General features: G+C 33.0%; 10 non-coding genes across 10 annotated transcripts; all 10 read left to right on the plus strand.

Annotated features, from left to right (window-relative positions):
- Window positions 1–753: 753 nt before the first annotated feature.
- Window positions 754–825, plus strand: TRNAW-CCA (transfer RNA tryptophan (anticodon CCA)). Its single transcript has one exon. It is a non-coding gene; the product is annotated as a tRNA-Trp (tRNA).
- A 1,421-nt stretch (window positions 826–2,246) lies between these two features.
- On the plus strand, window positions 2,247–2,318 carry TRNAW-CCA (transfer RNA tryptophan (anticodon CCA)). The gene has a single exon. It is a non-coding gene; the product is annotated as a tRNA-Trp (tRNA).
- A 1,417-nt stretch (window positions 2,319–3,735) lies between these two features.
- On the plus strand, window positions 3,736–3,807 carry TRNAW-CCA (transfer RNA tryptophan (anticodon CCA)). The gene has a single exon. It is a non-coding gene; the product is annotated as a tRNA-Trp (tRNA).
- A 1,422-nt stretch (window positions 3,808–5,229) lies between these two features.
- On the plus strand, window positions 5,230–5,301 carry TRNAW-CCA (transfer RNA tryptophan (anticodon CCA)). Its single transcript has one exon. It is a non-coding gene; the product is annotated as a tRNA-Trp (tRNA).
- A 1,419-nt stretch (window positions 5,302–6,720) lies between these two features.
- On the plus strand, window positions 6,721–6,792 carry TRNAW-CCA (transfer RNA tryptophan (anticodon CCA)). Its single transcript has one exon. It is a non-coding gene; the product is annotated as a tRNA-Trp (tRNA).
- Window positions 6,793–8,214: 1,422 nt separating this feature from the next.
- On the plus strand, window positions 8,215–8,286 carry TRNAW-CCA (transfer RNA tryptophan (anticodon CCA)). Its single transcript has one exon. It is a non-coding gene; the product is annotated as a tRNA-Trp (tRNA).
- Window positions 8,287–9,703: 1,417 nt separating this feature from the next.
- TRNAW-CCA (transfer RNA tryptophan (anticodon CCA)) lies at window positions 9,704–9,775 on the plus strand. The gene has a single exon. It is a non-coding gene; the product is annotated as a tRNA-Trp (tRNA).
- A 5,258-nt stretch (window positions 9,776–15,033) lies between these two features.
- On the plus strand, window positions 15,034–15,105 carry TRNAW-CCA (transfer RNA tryptophan (anticodon CCA)). The gene has a single exon. It is a non-coding gene; the product is annotated as a tRNA-Trp (tRNA).
- Window positions 15,106–16,522: 1,417 nt separating this feature from the next.
- TRNAW-CCA (transfer RNA tryptophan (anticodon CCA)) lies at window positions 16,523–16,594 on the plus strand. Its single transcript has one exon. It is a non-coding gene; the product is annotated as a tRNA-Trp (tRNA).
- Window positions 16,595–18,010: 1,416 nt separating this feature from the next.
- TRNAW-CCA (transfer RNA tryptophan (anticodon CCA)) lies at window positions 18,011–18,082 on the plus strand. Its single transcript has one exon. It is a non-coding gene; the product is annotated as a tRNA-Trp (tRNA).
- Window positions 18,083–21,337: the final 3,255 nt, after the last annotated feature.

Here is a 21,337-nt window from a genome sequence, read left to right on the forward strand (position 1 = left end):
ACCATTGTCATCTTTGAATTTGTAAGAAAATCAGGCTTATTACTAGAATCTAAACTTTAAACTGGAAATCCCTGAATCGGAACGTGAAGATCCTAATTCATCCTTGTTATTACTTTTCTAAACTGTGATTTAAAGTAGCAAATTTCAAGATGGTGTCTGTATATTTCCTCATGCACTTTACAAGTGAATTATGGGAGCAAGCAAGTTTTACTGCTGTCCTCATACACTGACGGTAGTGCGCCTTACTCCTGGTCAGAATGATGCATGTTTAAATTATGTCACGTTCAAGTATCTCTTTCATCTTTTTAAAAGTTGATCGATGTTTGGGTTAAGATTGAAAACAGAAACTGCGTATTCTAACTGACAATAGATTATCATGATCTTGTTGCCACCTGTCAGGAAAGTGTTTGAAAAATTGCTTTTTTAAATCTACTGAATAAAATCTTTTCAACAATCCTTTGATGAGATATATCATTGGGAACTGAGTTCAAAACAGGAAATTTGTGGCAAGTCAGAAACACCTATTAATTTGTTCATACCATTGTCATCTTTGAATTTGTAAGAAAAAAGGGTTTATTACTATATTCTAAATTTTTAATTGGAAATCCCTGAATCTGAAAGTGAAGACCTTAATTCATCCTTGTTTATATCTTTTCCAAACTGTGATTGTAAGTAGCAAATTTCAAGATGGTGTCCATATATTTTATCATGCACTTTTCATGTGAAGTATGGGAGCAACAACACTTTTCAACTGACCTCGTGGCGCAACGGTAGCGCGTCTGACTCCAGATCAGAAGGTTGTGTGTTCAAATCACTTCGAGGTCAATCAGCTCTTTATGTCTTTTCATATCTTGATTGATGTTTGGGTTATTATTGAAAACAGCAACTGCGTAGTCCAACTTGACAAAAGTTAACTCGACTTTGTTGCTACCAGGCTGCAGTGTTTAAGAAACTGCATTTTTTAGTTCTACAGATTATAATCGTTTCAAGAGGACTTTAATAAGAATTGTTATTGGGAATTGAGTTCCAAACATTAATAAATGTAATTAATGCCATAAGCACCTATTAATTTATTTTTACCATTGCCATCTATGAATTTGTAAGAAAAGAGGGTTTATTACCAGATTCTTAATTTTTGACTGGAAATCACTGAATCTGATTGTGAAGATCTTAATTCAACTGTAGTGCTTCTGAATCCATATCAGAAAGTTGTGTATTGAAATCACGTCATGGTCAAGCAGCTCTTACATATTTTTATAGCTTGATCGATGTTTGGGTTAAGATTGAAAACAGAAACTGGGTAATCCAACTGAAAACAGATTAACACAACGTTGTTGACACAGGTCAGAACAGTTTTTAAAAAAGTGTTTTTTAATTCTATAGATTAAAATCTTATCAACAATACTTTGATGAGAAATATTATTGGGAATTGAGTTAAAAACATTAATAAATGTAATAAATGCCAGGAACACCTATCGCTTTGTTCATACCATTGTCATCTTTGAATTTGTAAGAAAATCAGGCTTATTACTAGAATCTAAACTTTAAACTGGAAATCCCTGAATCGGAACGTGAAGATCCTAATTCATCCTTGTTATTCCTTTTCTAAACTGTGATTTAAAGTAGCAAATTTCAAGATGGTGTCTGTATATTTCCTCATGCACTTTACAAGTGAATTATGGGAGCAAGCAAGTTTTACTGCTGTCCTCATACACTGACGGTAGTGCGCCTTACTCCTGGTCAGAATGATGCATGTTTAAATTATGTCACGTTCAAGTATCTCTTTCATCTTTTTAAAAGTTGATCGATGTTTGGGTTAAGATTGAAAACAGAAACTGCGTATTCTAACTGACAATAGATTATCATGATCTTGTTGCCACCTGTCAGGAAAGTGTTTGAAAAATTGCTTTTTTAATTCTACTGAATAAAATCTTTTCAACAATCCTTTGATGAGATATATCATTGGGAACTGAGTTCAAAACAGGAAATTTGTGGCAAGTCAGAAACACCTATTAATTTGTTCATACCATTGTCATCTTTGAATTTGTAAGAAAAAAGGGTTTATTACTACTGTATATTCTAAATTTTTAATTGGAAATCCCTGAATCTGAAAGTGAAGACCTTAATTCATCCTTGTTTATATCTTTTCCAAACTGTGATTATAAGTAGCAAATTTCAAGATGGTGTCCATATATTTTATCATGCACTTTTCATGTGAAGTATGGGAGCAACAACACTTTTCAACTGACCTCGTGGCGCAACGGTAGCGCGTCTGACTCCAGATCAGAAGGTTGCGTGTTCAAATCACGTCGGGGTCAATCAGCTCTTTATGTCTTTTCATATCTTAATTGATGCTTGGGTTATTATTGAAAACAGCAACTGCGTAGTCCAACTTGACAAAAGTTAACTCGACTTTGTTGCTACCAGGCTGCAGTGTTTAAGAAACTGCATTTTTTAGTTCTACAGATTATAATCGTTTCAAGAGGACTTTGATAAGAATTGTTATTGGGAATTGAGTTCCAAACATTAATAAATGTAATTAATGCCATAAGCACCTATTAATTTATTTTTACCATTGCCATCTTTGAATTTGTAAGAAAAGAGGGTTTATTACCAGATTCTTAATTTTTGACTGGAAATCACTGAATCTGATTGTGAAGATCTTAATTCAACTGTAGTGCTTCTGAATCCATATCAGAAAGTTGTGTATTCAAATCACATCATGGTCAAGCAGCTCTTTCATATTTTTATAGCTTGATCGATGTTTGGGTTAAGATTGAAAACAGAAACTGGGTAATCCAGCTGAAAATAGATTAACACAACGTTGTTGACACAGGTCAGAACAGTTTTTAAAAAAGTGTTTTTTTAATTCTATAGATTAAAATCTTATCAACAATACTTTGATGAGAAATATTATTGGGAATTGAGTTAAAAACATTAATAAATGTAATAAATGCCAGGAACACCTATCGCTTTGTTCATACCATTGTCATCTTTGAATTTGTAAGAAAATCAGGCTTATTACTAGAATCTAAACTTTAAACTGGAAATCCCTGAATCGGAACGTGAAGATCCTAATTCATCCTTGTTATTACTTTTCTAAACTGTGATTTAAAGTAGCAAATTTCAAGATGGTGTCTGTATATTTCCTCATGCACTTTACAAGTGAATTATGGGAGCAAGCAAGTTTTACTGCTGTCCTCATACACTGACGGTAGTGCGCCTTACTCCTGGTCAGAATGATGCATGTTTAAATTATGTCACGTTCAAGTATCTCTTTCATCTTTTTAAAAGTTGATCGATGTTTGGGTTAAGATTGAAAACAGAAACTGCGTATTCTAACTGACAATAGATTATCATGATCTTGTTGCCACCTGTCAGGAAAGTGTTTGAAAAATTGCTTTTTTAATTCTACTGAATAAAATCTTTTCAACAATCCTTTGATGAGATATATCATTGGGAACTGAGTTCAAAACAGAAAATTTGTGGCAAGTCAGAAACACCTATTAATTTGTTCATACCATTGTCATCTTTGAATTTGTAAGAAAAAAGGGTTTATTACTATATTCTAAATTTTTAATTGGAAATCCCTGAATCTGAAAGTGAAGACCTTAATTCATCTTTGTTTATATCTTTTCCAAACTGTGATTATAAGTAGCAAATTTCAAGATGGTGTCCATATATTTTATCATGCACTTTTCATGTGAAGTATGGGAGCAACAACACTTTTCAACTGACCTCGTGGCGCAACGGTAGCGCGTCTGACTCCAGATCAGAAGGTTGCGTGTTCAAATCACTTCGAGGTCAATCAGCTCTTTATGTCTTTTCATATCTTGATTGATGTTTGGGTTATTATTGAGAACAGCAACTGCGTAGTCCAACTTGACAAAAGTTAACTCGACTTTGTTGCTACCAGGCTGCAGTGTTTAAGAAACTGCATTTTTTAGTTCTACAGATTATAATCGTTTCAAGAGGACTTTAATAAGAATTGTTATTGGGAATTGAGTTCCAAACATTAATAAATGTAATTAATGCCATAAGCACCTATTAATTTATTTTTACCATTGCCATCTTTGAATTTGTAAGAAAAGAGGGTTTATTACCAGATTCTTAATTTTTGACTGGAAATCACTGAATCTGATTGTGAAGATCTTAATTCAACTGTAGTGCTTCTGAATCCATATCAGAAAGTTGTGTATTCAAATCACGTCATGGTCAAGCAGCTCTTTCATATTTTTATAGCTTGGTCGATGTTTGGGTTAAGATTGAAAACAGAAACTGGGTAATCCAACTGAAAATAGATTATCACAACGTTGTTGACACAGGTCAGAACAGTTTTTAAAAAAGTGTTTTTTTAATTCTATAGATTAAAATCTTATCAACAATACTTTGATGAGAAATATTATTGGGAATTGAGTTAAAAACATTAATAAATGTAATAAATGCCAGGAACACCTATCGCTTTGTTCATACCATTGTCATCTTTGAATTTGTAAGAAAATCAGGCTTATTACTAGAATCTAAACTTTAAACTGGAAATCCCTGAATCGGAACGTGAAGATCCTAATTCATCCTTGTTATTACTTTTCTAAACTGTGATTTAAAGTAGCAAATTTCAAGATGGTGTCTGTATATTTCCTCATGCACTTTACAAGTGAATTATGGGAGCAAGCAAGTTTTACTGCTGTCCTCATACACTGACGGTAGTGCGCCTTACTCCTGGTCAGAATGATGCATGTTTAAATTATGTCACGTTCAAGTATCTCTTTCATCTTTTTAAAAGTTGATCGATGTTTGGGTTAAGATTGAAAACAGAAACTGCGTATTCTAACTGACAATAGATTATCATGATCTTGTTGCCACCTGTCAGGAAAGTGTTTGAAAAATTGCTTTTTTAATTCTACTGAATAAAATCTTTTCAACAATCCTTTGATGAGATATATCATTGGGAACTGAGTTCAAAACAGGAAATTTGTGGCAAGTCAGAAACACCTATTAATTTGTTCATACCATTGTCATCTTTGAATTTGTAAGAAAAAAGGGTTTATTACTACTGTATATTCTAAATTTTTAATTGGAAATCCCTGAATCTGAAAGTGAAGACCTTAATTCATCCTTGTTTATATCTTTTCCAAACTGTGATTATAAGTAGCAAATTTCAAGATGGTGTCCATATATTTTATCATGCACTTTTCATGTGAAGTATGGGAGCAACAACACTTTTCAACTGACCTCATGGCGCAACGGTAGCGCGTCTGACTCCAGATCAGAAGGTTGAGTGTTCAAATCACGTCGGGGTCAATCAGCTCTTTATGTCTTTTCATATCTTAATTGATGCTTGGGTTTTTATTGAAAACAGCAACTGCGTAGTCCAACTTGACAAAAGTTAACTCGACTTTGTTGCTACCAGGCTGCAGTGTTTAAGAAACTGCATTTTTTAGTTCTACAGATTATAATCGTTTCAAGAGGACTTTGATAAGAATTGTTATTGGGAATTGAGTTCCAAACATTAATAAATGTAATTAATGCCATAAGCACCTATCAATTTATTTTTACCATTGCCATCTTTGAATTTGTAAGAAAAGAGGGTTTATTACCAGATTCTTAATTTTTGACTGGAAATCACTGAATCTGATTGTGAAGATCTTAATTCAACTGTAGTGCTTCTGAATCCATATCAGAAAGTTGTGTATTCAAATCACGTCATGGTCAAGCAGCTCTTTCATATTTTTATAGCTTGATCGATGTTTGGGCTAAGATTGAAAACAGAAACTGGGTAATCCAACTGAAAACAGATTAACACAACGTTGTTGACACAGGTCAGAACAGTTTTTAAAAAAGTGTTTTTTTAATTCTATAGATTAAAATCTTATCAACAATACTTTGATGAGAAATATTATTGGGAATTGAGTTAAAAACATTAATAAATGTAATAAATGCCAGGAACACCTATCGCTTTGTTCATACCATTGTCATCTTTGAATTTGTAAGAAAATCAGGCTTATTACTAGAATCTAAACTTTAAACTGGAAATCCCTGAATCGGAACGTGAAGATCCTAATTCATCCTTTTTACTTTTCTAAACTGTGATTTAAAGTAGCACATTTCAAGATGGTGTCTGTATATTTCCTCATGCACTTTACAAGTGAATTATGGGAGCAAGCATGTTTTACTGCTGTCCTCATACACTGACGGTAGTGCGCCTTACTCCTGGTCAGAATGATGCATGTTTAAATTATGTCACGTTCAAGTATCTCTTTCATCTTTTTAAAAGTTGATCGATGTTTGGGTTAAGATTGAAAACAGAAACTGCGTATTCTAACTGACAATAGATTATCATGATCTTGTTGCCACCTGTCAGGAAAGTGTTTGAAAAATTGCTTTTTTAATTCTACTGAATAAAATCTTTTCAACAATCCTTTGATGAGATATATCATTGGGAACTGAGTTCAAAACAGGAAATTTGTGGCAAGTCAGAAACACCTATTAATTTGTTCATACCATTGTCATCTTTGAATTTGTAAGAAAAAAGGGTTTATTACTACAGTATATTCTAAATTTTTAATTAGAAATCCCTGAATCTGAAAGTGAAGACCTTAATTCATCCTTGTTTATATCTTTTCCAAACTGTGATTATAAGTAGCAAATTTCAAGATGGTGTCCATATATTTTATCATGCACTTTTCATGTGAAGTATGGGAGCAACAACACTTTTCAACTGACCTCGTGGCGCAACGGTGGCGCTTCTGACTCCAGATCAGAAGGTTGCGTGTTCAAATCACGTCGGGGTCAATCAGCTCTTTATGTCTTTTCATATCTTAATTGATGCTTTTGTTATTATTGAAAACAGCAACTGCGTAGTCCAACTTGACAAAAGTTAACTCGACTTTGTTGCTACCAGGCTGCAGTGTTTAAGAAACTGCATTTTTTAGTTCTACAGATTATAATCGTTTCAAGAGGACTTTGATAAGAATTGTTATTGGGAATTGAGTTCCCAACATTAATAAATGTAATTAATGCCATAAGCACCTATTAATTTATTTTTACCATTGCCATCTTTGAATTTGTAAGAAAAGAGGGTTTATTACCAGATTCTTAATTTTTGACTGGAAATAACTGAATCTGATTGTGAAGATCTTAATTCAACTGTAGTGCTTCTGAATCCATATCAGAAAGTTGTGTATTCAAATCACGTCATGGTCAAGCAGCTCTTTCATATTTTTATAGCTTGATCGATGTTTGGGTTAAGATTGAAAACAGAAACTGGGTAATCCAACTGAAAATAGATTAACACAACGTTGTTGACACAGGTCAGAACAGTTTTTAAAAAAGTGTTTTTTTAATTCTATAGATTAAAATCTTATCAACAATACTTTGATGAGAAATATTATTGGGAATTGAGTTAAAAACATTAATAAATGTAATAAATGCCAGGAACACCTATCACTTTGTTCATACCATTGTCATCTTTGAATTTGTAAGAAAATCAGGCTTATTACTAGAATCTAAACTTTAAACTGGAAATCCCTGAATCGGAACGTGAAGATCCTAATTCATCCTTGTTATTACTTTTCTAAACTGTGATTTAAAGTAGCAAATTTCAAGATGGTGTCAGTATATTTCCTCATGCACTTTACAAGTGAATTATGGGAGCAAGCAAGTTTTACTGCTGTCCTCATACACTGACGGTAGTGCGCCTTACTCCTGGTCAGAATGATGCATGTTTAAATTATGTCACGTTCAAGTATCTCTTTCATCTTTTTAAAAGTTGATCGATGTTTGGGTTAAGATTGAAAACAGAAACTGCGTATTCTAACTGACAATAGATTATCATGATCTTGTTGCCACCTGTCAGGAAAGTGTTTGAAAAATTGCTTTTTTAATTCTACTGAATAAAATCTTTTCAACAATCCTTTGATGAGATATATCATTGGGAACTGAGTTCAAAACAGGAAATTTGTGGCAAGTCAGAAACACCTATTAATTTGTTCATACCATTGTCATCTTTGAATTTGTAAGAAAAAAGGGTTTATTACTACTGTATATTCTAAATTTTTAATTGGAAATCCCTGAATCTGAAAGTGAAGACCTTAATTCATCCTTGTTTATATCTTTTCCAAACTGTGATTATAAGTAGCAAATTTCAAGATGGTGTCCATATATTTTATCATGCACTTTTCATGTGAAGTATGGGAGCAACAACACTTTTCAACTGACCTCGTGGCGCAACGGTAGCGCGTCTGACTCCAGATCAGAAGGTTGCGTGTTCAAATCACGTCGGGGTCAATCAGCTCTTTATGTCTTTTCATATCTTAATTGATGCTTGGGTTATTATTGAAAACAGCAACTGCGTAGTCCAACTTGACAAAAGTTAACTCGACTTTGTTGCTACCAGGCTGCAGTGTTTAAGAAACTGCATTTTTTAGTTCTACAGATTATAATCGTTTCAAGAGGACTTTGATAAGAATTGTTATTGGGAATTGAGTTCCAAACATTAATAAATGTAATTAATGCCATAAGCACCTATTAATTTATTTTTACCATTGCCATCTTTGAATTTGTAAGAAAAGAGGGTTTATTACCAGATTCTTAATTTTTGACAGGAAATCACTGAATCTGATTGTGAAGATCTTAATTCAACTGTAGTGCTTCTGAATCCATATCAGAAAGTTGTGTATTCAAATCACATCATGGTCAAGCAGCTCTTTCATATTTTTATAGCTTGATCGATGTTTGGGTTAAGATTGAAAACAGAAACTGGGTAATCCAACTGAAAATAGATTAACACAACGTTGTTGACACAGGTCAGAACAGTTTTTAAAAAAGTGTTTTTTTAATTCTATAGATTAAAATCTTATCAACAATACTTTGATGAGAAATATTATTGGGAATTGAGTTAAAAACATTAATAAATGTAATAAATGCCAGGAACACCTATCGCTTTGTTCATACCATTGTCATCTTTGAATTTGTAAGAAAATCAGGCTTATTACTAGAATCTAAACTTTAAACTGGAAATCCCTGAATCGGAACGTGAAGATCCTAATTCATCCTTGTTATTACTTTTCTAAACTGTGATTTAAAGTAGCAAATTTCAAGATGGTGTCTGTATATTTCCTCATGCACTTTACAAGTGAATTATGGGAGCAAGCAAGTTTTACTGCTGTCCTCATACACTGACGGTAGTGCGCCTTACTCCTGGTCAGAATGATGCATGTTTAAATTATGTCACGTTCAAGTATCTCTTTCATCTTTTTAAAAGTTGATCGATGTTTGGGTTAAGATTGAAAACAGAAACTGCGTATTCTAACTGACAATAGATTATCATGATCTTGTTGCCACCTGTCAGGAAAGTGTTTGAAAAATTGCTTTTTTAATTCTACTGAATAAAATCTTTTCAACAATCCTTTGATGAGATATATCATTGGGAACTGAGTTCAAAACAGGAAATTTGTGGCAAGTCAGAAACACCTATTAATTTGTTCATACCATTGTCATCTTTGAATTTGTAAGAAAAAAGGGTTTATTACTATATTCTAAATTTTTAATTGGAAATCCCTGAATCTGAAAGTGAAGACCTTAATTCATCCTTGTTTATACCTTTTCCAAACTGTGATTATAAGTAGCAAATTTCAAGATGGTGTCCATATATTTTATCATGAACTTTTCATGTGAAGTATGGGAGCAACAACACTGTTCAACTGACCTCGTGGCGCAACAGTAGCGCGTCTGACTCCATATCAGAAGGTTGCGTGTTCAAATCACGTCGGAGTCAATCAGCTCTTTATGTCTTTTCATATCTTGATTGATGTTTGGGTTATTATTGAAAACAGTAACAGCGTAGTCCAACTGACAAAAGTTAACTCGACTTTGTTGCTACCAGGCTGCAGTGTTTAAGATACTGCATTTTTTAGTTCTACAGATTATAATCGTTTCAAGAGGACTTTGATAAGAATTGTTATTGGGAATTGAGGTCCAAACATTAGTAAATGTAATTAATGCCATAAGCACCTATTAATTTATTTTTACCATTGCCATCTTTGAATTTGTAAGAAAAGAGGGTTTATTACCAGATTCTTAATTTTTGACTGGAAATCACTGAATCTGATTGTGAAGATCTTAATTCAACTGTAGTGCTTCTGAATCCATATCAGAAAGTTGTGTATTCAAATCACGTCATGGTCAAGCAGCTGTTTCATATTTTTATAGCTTTATCGATGTTTGGGTTAAGATTGAAAACAGAAACTGGGTAATCCAACTGAAAATAGATTAACACAACGTTGTTGACACAGGTCAGAACAGTTTTTAAAAAAGTGTTTTTTTAATTCTATAGATTAAAATCTTATCAACAATACTTTGATGAGAAATATTATTGGGAATTGAGTTAAAAACATTAATAAATGCCAGGAACACCTATCGCTTTGTTCATACCATTGTCATCTTTGAATTTGTAAGAAAATCAGGCTTATTACTAGAATCTAAACTTTAAACTGGAAATCCCTGAATCGGAACGTGAAGATCCTAATTCATCCTTGTCATTACTTTTCTAAACTGTGATTTAAAGTAGCAAATTTCAAGATGGTGTCTGTATATTTCCTCATGCACTTTACAAGTGAATTATGGGAGCAAGCAAGTTTTACTGCTGTCCTCATACACTGATGGTAGTGCGCCTTACTCCTGGTCAGAATGATGCATGTTTAAATTATGTCACGTTCAAGTATCTCTTTCATCTTTTTAAAAGTTGATCGATGTTTGGGTTAAGATTGAAAACAGAAACTGCATATTCTAACTGACAATAGATTATCATGATCTTGTTGCCACCTGTCAGGAAAGTGTTTGAAAAATTGCTTTTTTAATTCTACTGAATAAAATCTTTTCAACAATCCTTTGATGAGATATATCATTGGGAACTGAGTTCAAAACAGGAAATTTGTGGCAAGTCAGAAACACCTATTAATTTGTTCACTGAATCTGATTGTGAAGATCTTAATTCAACTGTAGTGCTTCTGAATCCATATCAGAAAGTTGTGTATTCAAATCACGTCATGGTCAAGCAGCTCTTTCATATTTTTATAGCTTGATCGATGTTTGGGTTAAGATTGAAAACAGAAACTGGGTAATCCAACTGAAAATAGATTAACACAACGTTGTTGACACAGGTCAGAACAGTTTTTAAAAAAGTGTTTTTTTAATTCTATAGATTAAAATCTTATCAACAATACTTTGATGAGAAATATTATTGGGAATTGAGTTAAAAACATTAATAAATGTAATAAATGCCAGGAACACCTATCGCTTTGTTCATACCATTGTCATCTTTGAATTTGTAAGAAAATCAGGCTTATTACTAGAATCTAAACTTTAAACTGGAAATCCCTGAATCGGAACGTGAAGATCCTAATTCATCCTTGTTATTACTTTTCTAAACTGTGATTTAAAGTAGCAAATTTCAAGATGGTGTCTGTATATTTCCTCATGCACTTTACAAGTGAATTATGGGAGCAAGCAAGTTTTACAGCTGTCCTCATACACTGACGGTAGTGCGCCTTACTCCTGGTCAGAATGATGCATGTTTAAATTATGTCATGTTCAAGTATCTCTTTCATCTTTTTAAAAGTTGATCGATGTTTGGGTTAAGATTGAAAACAGAAACTGCATATTCTAACTGACAATAGATTATCATGATCTTGTTGCCACCTGTCAGGAAAGTGTTTGAAAAATTGCTTTTTTAATTCTACTGAATAAAATCTTTTCAACAATCCTTTGATGAGATATATCATTGGGAACTGAGTTCAAAACAGGAAATTTGTGGCAAGTCAGAAACACCTATTAATTTGTTCATACCATTGTCATCTTTGAATTTGTAAGAAAAAAGGGTTTATTACTATATTCTAAATTTTTAATTGGAAATCCCTGAATCTGAAAGTGAAGACCTTAATTCATCCTTGTTTATACCTTTTCCAAACTGTGATTATAAGTAGCAAATTTCAAGATGGTGTCCATATATTTTATCATGCACTTTTCATGTGAAGTATGGGAGCAACAACACTTTTCAACTGACCTCGTGGTGCAACAGTAGCGCGTCTGACTTCAGAGCAGAAGGTTGCGTGTTCAAATGACGTCGGGGTCAATCAGCTTTTTATGTCTTTTCATATCTTGATTGATGTTTGGGTTATTATTGAAAACAGTAACAGCGTAGTCCAACTGACAAAAGTTAACTCGACTATGTTGCTACCAGGCTGCAGTGTTTAAGATACTGCATTTTTAGTTCTACAGATTATAATCGTTTCAAGAGGACTTTGATAAGAATTGTTACTGGGAATTGAGGTCCAAACATTAGTAAATGTAATTAATGCCATAAGCACCTATTAATTTATTTTTACCATTGCCATCTTTGAATTTGTAAGAAAAGAGGGTTTATTACCAGATTCTTAATTTTTGACTGGAAATCACTGAATCTGATTGTGAAGATCTTAATTCAACTGTAGTGCTTCTGAATCCATATCAGAAAGTTGTGTATTCAAATCACGTCATGGTCAAGCAGCTCTTTCATATTTTTATAGCTTGATCGATGTTTGGGTTAAGATTGAAAACAGAAACTGGGTAATCCAACTGAAAATAGATTAACACAACGTTGTTGACACAGGTCAGAACAGTTTTTAAAAAAGTGTTTTTTTAATTCTATAGATTAAAATCTTATCAACAATACTTTGATGAGAAATATTATTGGGAATTGAGTTAAAAACATTAATAAATGTAATAAATGCCAGGAACACCTATCGCTTTGTTCATACCATTGTCATCTTTGAATTTGTAAGAAAATCAGGCTTATTACTAGAATCTAAACTTTAAACTGGAAATCCCTGAATCGGAACGTGAAGATCCTAATTCATCCTTGTTATTACTTTTCTAAACTGTGATTTAAAGTAGCAAATTTCAAGATGGTGTCTGTATATTTCCTCATGCACTTTACAAGTGAATTATGGGAGCAAGCAGGTTTTACTGCTGTCCTCATACACTGATGGTAGTGCACCTTACTCCAGGTCAGAATGATGCATGTTTAAATTATGTCACGTTCAAGTATCTCTTTCATCTTTTTAAAAGTTGATCGATGTTTGGGTTAAGATTGAAAACAGAAACTGCGTATTCTAACTGACAATAGATTATCATGATCTTGTTGCCACCTGTCAGGAAAGTGTTTGAAAAATTGCTTTTTTAATTCTACTGAATAAAATCTTTTCAACAATCCTTTGATGAGATATATCATTGGGAACTGAGTTCAAAACAGGAAATTTGTGGCAAGTCAGAAACACCTATTAATTTGTTCATACCATTGTCATCTTTGAATTTGTAAGAAAAAAGGGTTTATTACTATATTCTAAATTTTTAATTGGAAATCCCTGAATCTGAAAGTGAAGACCTTAATTCATCCTTGTTTATACCTTTTCCAAACTGTGATTATAAGTAGCAAATTTCAAGATGGTGTCCATATATTTTATCATGCACTTTTCATGTGAAGTATGGGAGCAACAACACTTTTCAACTGACCTCGTGGCGCAACAGTAGCGCGTCTGACTTCAGAGCAGAAGGTTGCGTGTTCAAATGACGTCGGGGTCAATCAGCTCTTTATGTCTTTTCATATCTTGATTGATGTTTGGGTTATTATTGAAAACAGTAACAGCGTAGTCCAACTGACAAAAGTTAACTCGACTATGTTGCTACCAGGCTGCAGTGTTTAAGATACTGCATTTTTTAGTTCTACAGATTATAATCGTTTCAAGAGGACTTTGATAAGAATTGTTACTGGGAATTGAGGTCCAAACATTAGTAAATGTAATTAATGCCATAAGCACCTATTAATTTATTTTTACCATTGCCATCTTTGAATTTGTAAGAAAAGAGGGTTTATTACCAGATTCTTAATTTTTGACTGGAAATCACTGAATCTGATTGTGAAGATCTTAATTCAACTGTAGTGCTTCTGAATCCATATCAGAAAGTTGTGTATTCAAATCTCGTCATGGTCAAGCAGCTCTTTCATATTTTTATAGCTTGATCGATGTTTGGGTTAAGATTGAAAACAGAAACTGGGTAATCCAACTGAAAATAGATTAACACAACGTTGTTGACACAGGTCAGAACAGTTTTTAAAAAAGTGTTTTTTTAATTCTATAGATTAAAATCTTATCAACAATACTTTGATGAGAAATATTATTGGGAATTGAGTTAAAAACATTAATAAATGTAATAAATGCCAGGAACACCTATCGCTTTGTTCATACCATTGTCATCTTTGAATTTGTAAGAAAATCAGGCTTATTACTAGAATCTAAACTTTAAACTGGAAATCCCTGAATCGGAACGTGAAGATCCTAATTCATCCTTGTTATTACTTTTCTAAACTGTGATTTAAAGTAGCAAATTTCAAGATGGTGTCTGTATATTTCCTCATGCACTTTACAAGTGAATTATGGGAGCAAGTAAGTTTTACAGCTGTCCTCATACACTGACGGTAGTGCGCCTTACTCCTGGTCAGAATGATGCATGTTTAAATTATGTCACGTTCAAGTATCTCTTTCATCTTTTTAAAAGTTGATCGATGTTTGGGTTAAGATTGAAAACAGAAACTGCGTATTCTAACTGACAATAGATTATCATGATCTTGTTGCCACCTGTCAGGAAAGTGTTTGAAAAATTGCTTTTTTAATTCTACTGAATAAAATCTTTTCAACAATCCTTTGATGAGATATATCATTGGGAACTGAGTTCAAAACAGGAAATTTGTGGCAAGTCAGAAACACCTATTAATTTGTTCATACCATTGTCATCTTTGAATTTGTAAGAAAAAAGGGTTTATTACTATATTCTAAATTTTTAATTGGAAATCCCTGAATCTGAAAGTGAAGACCTTAATTCATCCTTGTTTATATATTTTCCAAACTGTGATTATAAGTAGCAAATTTCAAGATGGTGTCCATATATTTTATCATGCACTTTTCATGTGAAGTATGGGAGCAACAACACTGTTCAAATGACCTCGTGGCGCAACGGTAGCGCGTCTGACTCCAGAGCAGAAGGTTGCGTGTTCAAATCACGTCGAGGTCAATCAGCTCTTTATGTCTTTTCATATCTTGATTGATGTTTGGGTTATTATTGAAAACAGCAACTGCGTAGTCCAACTTGACAAAAGTTAACTCGACTTTGTTGCTACCAGGCTGCAGTGTTTAAGAAACTGCATTTTTTAGTTCTACAGATTATAATCGTTTCAAGAGGACTTTGATAAGAATTGTTATTGGGAATTGAGTTCCAAGCATTAATAAATGTAATTAATGCCATAAGCACCTATTAATTTATTTTTACCATTGCCATCTATGAATTTGTAAGAAAAGAGGGTTTATTACCAGATTCTTAATTTTTGACTGGAAATCACTGAATCTGATTGTGAAGATCTTAATTCAACTGTAGTGCTTCTGAATCCATATCAGAAAGTTGTGTATTCAAATCACGTCATGGTCAAGCAGCTCTTTCATATTTTTATAGCTTGATCGATGTTTGGGTTAAGATTGAAAACAGAAACTGGGTAATCCAACTGAAAACAGATTAACACAACGTTGTTGACACAGGTCAGAACAGTTTTTAAAAAAGTGTTTTTTTAATTCTATAGATTAAAATCTTATCAACAATACTTTGATGAGAAATATTATTGGGAATTGAGTTAAAAACATTAATAAATGTAATAAATGCCAGGAAAACCTATCGCTTTGTTCATACCATTGTCATCTTTGAATTTGTAAGAAAATCAGGCTTATTACTAGAATCTAAACCTTAAACTGGAAATCCCTGAATCGGAACGTGAAGATCCTAATTCATCCTTGTTATTACTTTTCTAAACTGTGATTTAAAGTAGCAAATTTCAAGATGGTGTCTGTATATTTCCTCATGCACTTTACAAGTGAATTATGGGAGCAAGCAAGTTTTACAGCTGTCCTCATACACTGACGGTAGTGCCCCTTACTCCTGGTCAGAATGATGCATGTTTAAATTATGTCACGTTCAAGTATCTCTTTCATCTTTTTAAAAGTTGATCGATGTTTGGGTTAAGATTGAAAACAGAAACTGCGTATTCTAACTGACAATAGATTATCATGATCTTGTTGCCACCTGTCAGGAAAGTGTTTGAAAAATTGCTTTTTTAATTCTACTGAATAAAATCTTTTCAACAATCCTTTGATGAGATATATCATTGGGAACTGAGTTCAAAACAGAAAATTTGTGGCAAGTCAGAAACACCTATTAATTTGTTCATACCATTGTCATCTTTGAATTTGTAAGAAAAAAGGGTTTATTGCTATATTCTAAATTTTTAATTGGAAATCCCTGAATCTGAAAGTGAAGACCTTAATTCATCTTTGTTTATATCTTTTCCAAACTGTGATTATAAGTAGCAAATTTCAAGATGGTGTCCATATATTTTATCATGCACTTTTCATGTGAAGTATGGGAGCAACAACACTTTTCAACTGACCTCGTGGCGCAACGGTAGCGCGTCTGACTCCAGATCAGAAGGTTGTGTGTTCAAATCACATCGGGGTCAATCAGATGTTTATGTCTTTTCATATCTTGATTGATGTTTGGGTTATTATTGAAAACAGTAACTGCGTAGTCCAACTGACAAAAGTTAACTCGAATTTGTTGCTACCAGGCTGCAGTGTTTAAGAAACTGCATTTTTTAGTTCTACAGATTATAATCGTTTCAAGAGGACTTTGATAAGAATTGTTATTGGGATTTGAGTTCCCAACATTAATAAATGTAATTAATGCCATAAGCACCTATTAATTTATTTTTACCATTGCTATCTTTGAATTTGTAAGAAAAGAGGGTTTATTACCAGATTCTTAATTTTTGACTGGAAATCACTGAATCTGATTGTGAAGATCTTAATTCAACTGTAGTGCTTCTGAATCCATATCAGAAAGTTGTGTATTCAAATCACGTCATGGTCAAGCAGCTCTTTCATATTTTTATAGCTTGATCGATGTTTGGGTTAAGATTGAAAACAGAAACTGGGTAATCCAACTGAAAATAGATTAACACAACGTTGTTGACACAGGTCAGAACAGTTTTTAAAAAAGTGTTTTTTTAATTTTATAGATTAAAATCTTATCAACAATACTTTGATGAGAAATATTATTGGGAATTGAGTTAAAAACATTAATAAATGTAATAAATGCCAGGAACACCTATCGCTTTGTTCATACCATTGTCATCTTTGAATTTGTAAGAAAATCAGGCTTATTACTAGAATCTAAACTTTAAACTGGAAATCCCTGAATCGGAACGTGAAGATCCTAATTCATCCTTGTTATTACTTTTCTAAACTGTGATTTAAAGTAGCAAATTTCAAGATGGTGTCTGTATATTTCCTCATGCACTTTACAAGTGAATTATGGGAGCAAGCAAGTTTTACTGCTGTCCTCATACACTGACGGTAGTGCGCCTTACTCCTGGTCAGAATGATGCATGTTTAAATTATGTCACGTTCAAGTATCTCTTTCATCTTTTTAAAAGTTGATCGATGTTTGGGTTAAGATTGAAAACAGAAACTGCGTATTCTAACTGACAATAGATTATCATGATCTTGTTGCCACCTGTCAGGAAAGTGTTTGAAAAATTGCTTTTTTAATTCTACTGAATAAAATCTTTTCAACAATCCTTTGATGAGATATATCATTGGGAACTGAGTTCAAAACAGGAAATTTGTGGCAAGTCAGAAACACCTATTAATTTGTTCATACCATTGTCATCTTTGAATTTGTAAGAAAAAAGGGTTTATTACTATATTCTAAATTTTTAATTGGAAATCCCTGAATCTGAAAGTGAAGACCTTAATTCATCCTTGTTTATACCTTTTCCAAACTGTGATTATAAGTAGCAAATTTCAAGATGGTGTCCATATATTTTATCATGAACTTTTCATGTGAAGTATGGGAGCAACAACACTGTTCAACTGACCTCGTGGCGCAACAGTAGCGCGTCTGACTCCATATCAGAAGGTTGCGTGTTCAAATCACGTCGGAGTCAATCAGCTCTTTATGTCTTTTCATATCTTGATTGATGTTTGGGTTATTATTGAAAACAGTAACAGCGTAGTCCAACTGACAAAAGTTAACTCGACTTTGTTGCTACCAGGCTGCAGTGTTTAAGATACTGCATTTTTTAGTTCTACAGATTATAATCGTTTCAAGAGGACTTTGATAAGAATTGTTATTGGGAATTGAGGTCCAAACATTAGTAAATGTAATTAATGCCATAAGCACCTATTAATTTATTTTTACCATTGCCATCTTTGAATTTGTAAGAAAAGAGGGTTTATTACCAGATTCTTAATTTTTGACTGGAAATCACTGAATCTGATTGTGAAGATCTTAATTCAACTGTAGTGCTTCTGAATCCATATCAGAAAGTTGTGTATTCAAATCACGTCATGGTCAAGCAGCTGTTTCATATTTTTATAGCTTTATCGATGTTTGGGTTAAGATTGAAAACAGAAACTGGGTAATCCAACTGAAAATAGATTAACACAACGTTGTTGACACAGGTCAGAACAGTTTTTAAAAAAGTGTTTTTTTAATTCTATAGATTAAAATCTTATCAACAATACTTTGATGAGAAATATTATTGGGAATTGAGTTAAAAACATTAATAAATGCCAGGAACACCTATCGCTTTGTTCATACCATTGTCATCTTTGAATTTGTAAGAAAATCAGGCTTATTACTAGAATCTAAACTTTAAACTGGAAATCCCTGAATCGGAACGTGAAGATCCTAATTCATCCTTGTCATTACTTTTCTAAACTGTGATTTAAAGTAGCAAATTTCAAGATGGTGTCTGTATATTTCCTCATGCACTTTACAAGTGAATTATGGGAGCAAGCAAGTTTTACTGCTGTCCTCATACACTGATGGTAGTGCGCCTTACTCCTGGTCAGAATGATGCATGTTTAAATTATGTCACGTTCAAGTATCTCTTTCATCTTTTTAAAAGTTGATCGATGTTTGGGTTAAGATTGAAAACAGAAACTGCATATTCTAACTGACAATAGATTATCATGATCTTGTTGCCACCTGTCAGGAAAGTGTTTGAAAAATTGCTTTTTTAATTCTACTGAATAAAATCTTTTCAACAATCCTTTGATGAGATATATCATTGGGAACTGAGTTCAAAACAGGAAATTTGTGGCAAGTCAGAAACACCTATTAATTTGTTCACTGAATCTGATTGTGAAGATCTTAATTCAACTGTAGTGCTTCTGAATCCATATCAGAAAGTTGTGTATTCAAATCACGTCATGGTCAAGCAGCTCTTTCATATTTTTATAGCTTGATCGATGTTTGGGTTAAGATTGAAAACAGAAACTGGGTAATCCAACTGAAAATAGATTAACACAACGTTGTTGACACAGGTCAGAACAGTTTTTAAAAAAGTGTTTTTTTAATTCTATAGATTAAAATCTTATCAACAATACTTTGATGAGAAATATTATTGGGAATTGAGTTAAAAACATTAATAAATGTAATAAATGCCAGGAACACCTATCGCTTTGTTCATACCATTGTCATCTTTGAATTTGTAAGAAAATCAGGCTTATTACTAGAATCTAAACTTTAAACTGGAAATCCCTGAATCGGAACGTGAAGATCCTAATTCATCCTTGTTATTACTTTTCTAAACTGTGATTTAAAGTAGCAAATTTCAAGATGGTGTCTGTATATTTCCTCATGCACTTTACAAGTGAATTATGGGAGCAAGCAGGTTTTACTGCTGTCCTCATACACTGATGGTAGTGCACCTTACTCCAGGTCAGAATGATGCATGTTTAAATTATGTCACGTTCAAGTATCTCTTTCATCTTTTTAAAAGTTGATCGATGTTTGGGTTAAGATTGAAAACAGAAACTGCGTATTCTAACTGACAATAGATTATCATGATCTTGTTGCCACCTGTCAGGAAAGTGTTTGAAAAATTGCTTTTTTAATTCTACTGAATAAAATCTTTTCAACAATCCTTTGATGAGATATATCATTGGGAACTGAGTTCAAAACAGGAAATTTGTGGCAAGTCAGAAACACCTATTAATTTGTTCATACCATTGTCATCTTTGAATTTGTAAGAAAAAAGGGTTTATTACTATATTCTAAATTTTTAATTGGAAATCCCTGAATCTGAAAGTGAAGACCTTAATTCATCCTTGTTTATACCTTTTCCAAACTGTGATTATAAGTAGCAAATTTCAAGATGGTGTCCATATATTTTATCATGCACTTTTCATGTGAAGTATGGGAGCAACAACACTTTTCAACTGACCTCGTGGCGCAACAGTAGCGCGTCTGACTTCAGAGCAGAAGGTTGCGTGTTCAAATGACGTCGGGGTCAATCAGCTCTTTATGTCTTTTCATATCTTGATTGATGTTTGGGTTATTATTGAAAACAGTAACAGCGTAGTCCAACTGACAAAAGTTAACTCGACTATGTTGCTACCAGGCTGCAGTGTTTAAGATACTGCATTTTTTAGTTCTACAGATTATAATCGTTTCAAGAGGACTTTGATAAGAATTGTTACTGGGAATTGAGGTCCAAACATTAGTAAATGTAATTAATGCCATAAGCACCTATTAATTTATTTTTACCATTGCCATCTTTGAATTTGTAAGAAAAGAGGGTTTATTACCAGATTCTTAATTTTTGACTGGAAATCACTGAATCTGATTGTGAAGATCTTAATTCAACTGTAGTGCTTCTGAATCCATATCAGAAAGTTGTGTATTCAAATCTCGTCATGGTCAAGCAGCTCTTTCATATTTTTATAGCTTGATCGATGTTTGGGTTAAGATTGAAAACAGAAACTGGGTAATCCAACTGAAAATAGATTAACACAACGTTGTTGACACAGGTCAGAACAGTTTTTAAAAAAGTGTTTTTTTAATTCTATAGATTAAAATCTTATCAACAATACTTTGATGAGAAATATTATTGGGAATTGAGTTAAAAACATTAATAAATGTAATAAATGCCAGGAACACCTATCGCTTTGTTCATACCATTGTCATCTTTGAATTTGTAAGAAAATCAGGCTTATTACTAGAATCTAAACTTTAAACTGGAAATCCCTGAATCGGAACGTGAAGATCCTAATTCATCCTTGTTATTACTTTTCTAAACTGTGATTTAAAGTAGCAAATTTCAAGATGGTGTCTGTATATTTCCTCATGCACTTTACAAGTGAATTATGGGAGCAAGTAAGTTTTACAGCTGTCCTCATACACTGACGGTAGT

The sequence above is a fragment of the Dendrobates tinctorius genome, unplaced genomic scaffold (assembly GCF_039654945.1).
Source record: "Dendrobates tinctorius isolate UK_male_01 unplaced genomic scaffold, ASM3965494v1 ptg000178l, whole genome shotgun sequence".
Taxonomy (NCBI): Eukaryota; Metazoa; Chordata; class Amphibia; order Anura; family Dendrobatidae; genus Dendrobates; species Dendrobates tinctorius.